This window comes from Egretta garzetta, unplaced genomic scaffold, assembly GCF_000687185.1.
Source record: "Egretta garzetta isolate BGI_Z169 unplaced genomic scaffold, ASM68718v1 scaffold59, whole genome shotgun sequence".
NCBI classification, from domain to species: domain Eukaryota; kingdom Metazoa; phylum Chordata; class Aves; order Pelecaniformes; family Ardeidae; genus Egretta; species Egretta garzetta.
This window is the reverse complement of record NW_009267230.1, coordinates 2681393-2689267: the sequence shown is the minus strand read 5'-3', so window position 1 is coordinate 2689267 and position 7875 is coordinate 2681393. Positions and strand designations below refer to the sequence as shown.

Genomic DNA, 7875 nt, shown 5'->3' with positions numbered 1-7875 from the left:
TCCCTCCTGCGGGGCTCTGCGGCGGGGGCGCGGGTGAGCTTGAGGGCTCCCGCCCCGGCGGAGTCGCCGTGGGCCCAGCGCGGGTCTGAAGCACCAGGAAGGCAGAAACAATCTCTGCTCCTGTGCTAAACACCTAGTTTCTAAAAGCCCTCCAAATAAAAAAAGGGGGGGAAAAAAAAAAAAGGCAAAAACCAAAACTAAAACCCTGCCAAAATAACGTGAAAATACCCCCTGACACTCTCTGGCCTGTTTCTGTAGCACGCTTACACCAGAAAGCGCCGCGTCCGGAGCGCCCTGCTGCTGCTGCCTCCTGTGTCAGGACTGGAAGAGGGGCTGTAGGCCTTGCTTCATCTAAACGAGCGTGCAACAGCTTCTGAGGTAAACCAAAATGATGGAGGGGAGGTGAGGGAAGGGTTCCCTGCCCCCAGCTTTGTGGAAGGAGGCAGCTTTTAGCAGCCTTTGCAAGCTGCAGTAGGCCAAGCACACTGTCTGAGCACAGTTTCACGCCATGTCTGCCTGTGTTACCTCTTTGAGCCTGTACTTCCTTTCAGTTTACAATGAGATTTATTATCAGTAAAATATTATCATAGTCGATGCAACTTCACACAAAACTAATACAGCCTGTTATTGTTTGCTTGTCAGTGTACTGACGGGTCATGTAGTTGTGCTGTAAGCATGGCGGGATGCCAGCGCTTCAGATGCCCGTTATCAGTTCAGTTTAGCCCTTTTCTCATTGTTATTGCTTCTAGACCTGTGCTTTAGCTACCCTGACAATGCAGCCTTTTCATAAAAAGTGCGAACAAACTATCAGAAATAGGACACGGACTCTAGTCCCAACCCTAGCTTCCAAATAAAGCTATTTATTGGTACAGGTGGAGTGGGGGGCTGATCAGCCTCTGTAGTTTCAAGAACAACTACCTATTAATAAAGTGTTTAAAATCAAAAGTCTTGGGTTTGTTTTGGGTTTTTTTTTAAATTCCAAAGATCCCTGTTCATTAAAATGGGACAGAAGGATAAACATCATGTTTCAAGAGAGGATAATCCCCCAAAGTCAGCATGAGTACCTCTTAAGTCCTACAGAGTGTTTCTGAAAGAATAATTAAGGGAGGTAGGCAAAGAGATTTTTAGAAGGGATGCATGAGGTCTTCACAGCCCTCACCATGAATTGAAGTAAACTGGCTGTCATACTGAGAGTGCCGTTTTTTCACTTTTCCACTTTAGTAGCAGGAAAACAGGGAGTTAATATCAGAAATTAGAGGTGCAGTCCTTTAACTAATTCTTGGAAATTGGCTGTTTCATAATGTTCTATCTCTTGCAAAATGAAAAGAAAAATGGAAGAATACACAGTTCTTACTATATGCCTGACCTTTGGAAAATATAACTATGGTTGTTTATACAGAATCACAGTAAATACAGAAAATCACAGTAAATACAGAAGTACATTAAATGATACGCATGCAAATATAGTAATTATCACCACTGTGCAAATATCAGGCTTGCCAAGCTATATAATTGTGGAAGATAAACAGATGATCTTTTAATACTTAATGCTTAACTTTAAGAAAAAAAGAAAATAGGTATTCCACACAAAATAGTCTCCACATGTGGAATATTAATTTGAAAAAATATAGCCATTCTTTTCAAGGCTATTACTAACTTTTCATATTGGAATAGTAGTGGCAGTTCAGATCTTTGTAATCCCTATCTACTTTGCTTTCTTGTAGGTCAACACCTGGTACACAAAGAATGCTAAGGTCTTAGGATTGTCACATTCAAATCAACAATTCTTTATGCGTTTTTAATGAAGTCCTTCAGCCTTGAAGTCAATCCAAATGACTAGAAGAGATTTTTCTAATGGATCTCAATGAGTTAATTTCTCCCACCTGCAGCATCTCCTCCAAAGCAAGCACCAAGCTTATTTTCACAGCTGAATTCCCAAATAACAGGTCAGTGAGGGGAAGGCAGTGTTTGCTGTGACAGAGGATTTCACATTCTGTTTTTCAGTAATGATAGGTTTCTTTGAGAATTATTCTGGTCGTTGAGTACAGTGGCTGTTTGAGCTTTTTGGTAAATGAACCTCACTATATTTTGTTCTATCTAAAAAGAAGATACTAAGAAAAAAATGCTGGCTTTAGAAAAGTGGGAAAGGAGCCTTAATTTTTCCAAGGTAAATTTGTTCTGTTACCTTCTGAGTGAGTCATCTATCCCCCCAAGGGGCATAGTTCACTTTCTGAGCTCTTAAAATAGATTTTTGTAATGAGTTTGTTTCCCCCATCAGACACTTTCCTCCTGCAGCTGCCTTAAAAGGGCTTAAATTCTTCTAGTTACTGCCTCATTGCATTATTTCATATCACACATCTTTGAGGAGAATGCTGAAGCATTATCTTTTTCTTCAAAGAAAAACTTTAGCATGCAGATTTGAATAGGGATGCTAAAATATACAGGCTCATGCTTCTGATCACATAGCAATCACTAACTGCAAGTGTTGACTCCTCTAGTTAGAAAGAGTAGAGCTGGTAGGAAACACATTTTGGGCCAAGTAGAACGAGGGACAGCTCTTTAAAATTTTATTATTCATTGCCTGTTATTTTAAAAGGTGGATGAAGAAATCAGCTGAGGAAGGGAAGGTTAGCCTATAATATGGACAGTATTTTTATTAAAGTGCCAGGAAAGAAAGAGTAAAGGAAACTCCTAGGTGGTATTTTTGCATGTGTACTGTAGCTGTTTCATTTCTGGTATGTATGTGATGTGTAATTTGAGTTTGCATTAACACTTGTATAATTTTGTATTAAGCTTGGGTATGAGTGGTGGGGGGTTTTATGTTGCAATTTGGTATTCTAAATACTGATAACTTCCATCTGTGATTCAATAAATTGCTCTTACTTATTAACACTTCTGTTGTCACAGTCACTGTTCAATGTCTAAACCTTGTTGTTAAAAGGTAACACTTTTTTGCTTTCATCACTCAAAACCTTGGTGAAAACATCAGGTCTTTGTGTTCGCTGCTTAAAAGACGTAATTTCACTTAAGAATTAAAAGGGTGATAAGCTGATGAATGTCTTGTCTCTGTGTAGCTATCTGAAATAATTTCTAGGTGAAAAGACAGCATTGGACTCCTTAGACTGATTTTAAACCTTTTCCTATCTAAGGCTTTTACAAAGAGAGCACTAAGTAATAAATTATCTTTTCAAGAAATAAAAGTGCAGCTTTTGTTGCCGTGGTCTGTACCCTACTGGGTAAGAAAACTTTAATCCTCTGCTACATCTGCCCTGCCCTCTGGTGGTCACACAAAGGCCGGCTGAGAGCCTGGTTTTACATGAACGGGAAGGTCACCTCTGAGAAATCTTACCTCCCTCTGCTACAGAAACAGAGAAAAAAAAAAAAAAAGAATAAAAGTCTATGGTTGCTCACTTTTAGCGATTTATAGAGAAGGTGCAAAAGATTTGCTGTTTCCCCCGTTGTGTTTCAACTACAGTTTTGCAGTCCTGTGGTAGCAGCAGCAACGTGTCTTGGACATGAAAGTAAAATAGTAGGATTGATGGCACTACATGTTACATGGTGCTTTCTTCTTCTCACCATACATAGGAGATCCCCTTTCATATAGATGAAATGAAGGTCAAAGATTTGTTTTTCTGAATGCGAGCTTTCCATTTTTGTCTGTGATATTTTTAGATGCATTGAACTTTGCACAAATAGAGTAGCTGTACTATTTAATCCCAAATTAAAGTCTTGCGTTCCAGTGTGTGTTTTCATTCTGGAAATTCTTGGCTATTCTTCTGTAATCTTAATAGGAACAGAGATGGAGAAGTTTCTTTTTCCTATTTAAAAAAATGTTTTGAATGTTTCACTAAAGCTTTTCTGCCTTTCTCCCTCTGCCACATGATTCTCACTTTATCACTCAATTTATTTTCCTTCCAGCTAAGGATACAGAAATCGGTAAAGTTCAAAATGCCATAAAGGATCTACTTTGAATTTATTACTGTTTCATTTTGAAGCAAATCTGATACACATGTCTTAACAGAGATGCAATTTTGTTTTATAACCCACTGAGGTTTTTTAAGTATAGACTATGAATCTGATCCTGCAAGCTAGTAGTAACATAAATAGATGTTGTGTAATGGTTCACAAAGTCACCAGGAAGCATCAGGTTCTTATTAGGAAACACTGAGGAGAAGACTTGTATAATACCACTGGGTTTTTTCCGCAAGAAAATGGGAAACGTTGATTTTTAAAATTTTTTTTTGGTCCCACTTAGTAAGTGTAACTTCGCATAAAGTATGTTGTAATCTTTTTAAAGTGATATATGCACTGAAGGTTCAATATACAAAATTCACCCGGAAAAGTAATGTGAAACTTCTGCTGAAATTGCAGCTGAATCGGGCTGCCAAATGGGAGCTTATACTCAAACATAGGCAGGGCTGTAATCACAAGATATAGGGTGGAATATTTGAATTAGAACTACTAGAAATTACTTGGGTGAGAGAAGTTATGAAACCTAATACAGAAATCTGTATTGTGAACAAGAAAGCTGTTTTGGGGTTTTTTTCCTCAGCTTGTGGAGCCAAAGCTTGAAAAGAGGGTAAATGTTACAAGTTTACCTCATCAATGAAGAAGGAATAGGAACTGCAGGCCTGCTCACTTGCAAAACATAGGTTTAGTGCTGCAGTGTTAAAAGGTGTGTGAATGTCTGTGTGCTTATAGAGATGCGTGTATTTTAATGAAATATGTATTGAATACACTTACTGGTCTGTTGGAAGGTTTATAACTGAAAAAAAAGTTGAAAGATAGTGGAACAAATAAAACTTCCATTTCCTTTTTGTCCAAGTACCATGATCCAGTGGTCCAATTATGAACAATTTTTAATAAAAATTAGGAGGGAAGAGTATAGATATCTCTCATTTATGTATCCTGAGTCTACTGAGGTTCTTGTGGCAGAAGTCATGCTCTGTAAGTTCTTCTATAGAAGATTTGTGTAGAGTTCTCTCCTGTGGATGACTCTATGCTGCAGCAGGTACACCTTAAAGCATCAGTGGCTGTGCATGAGGTTGTGATGCAGCACCTCAGAGTGGCCATAGATAAGCTCATGACAGAGCAGGGTAAGCATGACAGCCGTGGGTAAGGCCATGTTGGAGCACGTTCTTTTCTGAAGGGACTGTGGCTGTGGGTAAGGCCATGCTGGAGCAGGTAACATCTCTGAAGGCATTGTGACCCATGGAGAAGGCCACACTGGAATAGGTGCACCTCGAAGCAGCTGCAGCTGTGGATAAGTCCATGCCACAGCAGGTATACCTCTGGAGAGACTGTGGCTTATGGATAAGGCTCCACTTGGAGTGGGTACAGCCTTAAGGGACTGCAGGCTGTGGATAAGTCTAAGCCGGAGTAGGAGCAAGGGGAGGAGTTCATTGCAATGTTAAATACTGTAAGCTGGCCAAAAGGGACCAGGGGTGGAGATTGTAATGGATATACCTCTAAATTTGTTGTAAGCCATGATTTGAGTTGCATGTTGTAGGAATTACTAGAGCAAGAACCACCTGAACCAAGGGAGAACAAGCCTTTACAAGCAGCAGTGCAAGTGCAGCGACCTGGGCTGGCTTTGGTGCCCAGTAACTCCACGCAACACACCACCTCTCCTGTCCTGAGTGAACACCATAAGAGATGGAGCCCAAAGTTGTGGACTAAATGAACTCGATGGACATTTTGCGGACATTTCTGGACATTTTATGGACATTTTACAAGGGTGGTCCATGGATTAAGGGAATGATATCTGTGTAATATATTAAAGGATGGGAAGGGGTGTAGTGATTAACAAGGATGTATTGGATAGAGTGAGACCTAAGCATGTTGTAAAGGGTATGGAATAAGGGGTGGATACTGTCCTCGTTTCAGCTGGGACAGAGTTAATTTTCTTCCAAGTAGCTGGTATAGTGCTGTGTTTTGGATTTAGTACTAGAAGAATGTTGATAACACTCTGATGTTTTTAGTTGTTGTTGGGTAGTGCTTAGACTGGCCAAGGACTTCTCAGCTCTGTCAGGTACACAAGAAGCTGGGAGGGGGCACAGCCTGGACAGCTGACCCAAACTGACCAAAGGGGGTATCGCACACCATATGACATCCTGCTCAGTACATAAGCTGGAGGAAGAAGAAGGAAGGAGAGGGATGTTCGGAGTTACAGCGTTTGTCTTCCCAAGTAACCGTTATGCATGATGGAGCCCTGCTTTCCTGGAGATGGCTGAACCCCCGCCTGCCTGTGGGAAGTGGTGAATTAATTTCTTGCTTTGCTTTGCTTGCGTGCATGGCTTTTGCTTTACCGATTCAACTGTCTTTATCTCAACCCTCAAGTTTTCTCACTTTTACTCTTCTGATTCCCTCCCCCATCCCACGGTGGGGGGAGTGAGCGAGCGGCTGCGTGGTGCTCAGTTGCCAGCTGGGGTTAAACCACGACAGAAGTACTCTTGTAGATAACATCAGGATTAGGGCTTTTTGGTTTTATAAGCAACAGCAATTAGATGATTTCACCCAATAGCTGCTTTCTTCACAGAAAAGCAATTTGAGTGGAAATGTACCACAGAGGTTGGAAATTCATTCCTTTTCCCATGCAAGTTCCTTCCCCTATTGTGCTTGATTAGGATAAGAAAGAATAAGAGGTACGGAACTATTTCATTCCTAAAACTAGTAGTAATGACCAAGAAGTCGCATTCAGTGAATTGGCAAGGATGTTTGGCATCCTGAGTAGCTGTACTTCATATGCAGCTGCAATAATGTAAGCGTTAGATGAGCAATGACTTTCCTCATGTGTTTTATGAACAAAAATATCTTTGCTGAAGTCTTACTGCCTAAGACAACTGCAGGTGCTGGGGGATAAGGGAAACCTGTGCCTTTGTGACTACTGTGAAAGATCCCAAGCGGGGGTGTTTTGAGTAGGTGTGGCTTGCAGAAGACAAATAAATACTTCTAAAATGATAGCTTTTTAATTAATCTGGAAGTGTTTTACAAATCTCGATTAGTTTACAAAAAATGCACATCAGCGCAGGCGAAGTACACAAATGAGATGCAGGTGTTTAAGGATTTCGGTTGTGCTTTGTTCAGACCTTTGAGAAGCGTCATGCTGCTCAGAGGGAAGGACTGCCTAAAGGTGGAGCAGGGTCATGGGGAACAGGTAGAAATTCAGTCACTTGAACAGGAGGGTACTGCACTGACTGTAATGTTCTGCCCAAGATTTCAGGAGCAATCTGATGGACTGCTAGTGCCTAGGAACTTCAGATGAACGGGCCCCGCATGGGTGAGGCTTTACCTCACGTGTGCAATAAGCACGTAGGAACTACTGCAGAATTAATTTGTGGACGAGTCAGCTGTGGCGCCTCAGGGACAGGCCAGACCACGCGCACGTGGCTTTAGTTGGACGGCAGCAACGCTGCTCTTCACGTGTGCGGTTGCAGTGGTGCAGCCGGGGGGGCCCAGGCGAATCTAGAACTGGTTTAACGTTTAGACAAGTCCGAGGTCTTGCTGTGAACTGTGCACGCGGGCACCAACTGCCACCGAGCTCCGGGGCCTGCATGAATGCTAACGAGGTGCCCATTGCCTACGCCAGGCTTCAGCTGACCATGTGCTTGCGTGGGAAAGCCAGTGAATACTGACAGGCGTGGGGACAAACCCCGGGCGGTGGTGACCCGCTCCACCCGGCCTTCTCCTACCAGAGCAACCTACTGCGGTGCCTTGTGCCTTCGCAGGCACGGATGAGAATCCGACCCTATCTTTGCCGTAGGAGCCCGCGGGTGGGGGTGTGGCGCGGCAGAGGGGATCATGGCGGGAGAACGGGGACGGGCGGGCGCCACGCGCGGCTCCCCTCTGCGCCTGGGCCTCAGGGGCGGGGACTAC

At 42.5% G+C, this 7875-nt stretch overlaps 1 protein-coding gene across 1 annotated transcript in view; it reads right to left on the bottom strand.

Moving 5' to 3' along the window:
- The window catches only part of SUB1 (SUB1 regulator of transcription), a 23428-nt gene extending 15588 nt beyond the window's left edge, over window positions 1-7840 (bottom strand). The window contains exons 1-2 of the mRNA XM_035902692.1: window positions 7827-7840; window positions 1072-1077 (exon numbers count right to left, since the gene is read on the bottom strand). The gene's annotated coding sequence lies outside the window, so the exon portion shown is untranslated. The remainder of the gene's footprint in view (window positions 1-1071; window positions 1078-7826) is intronic.
- Window positions 7841-7875: the final 35 nt, after the last annotated feature.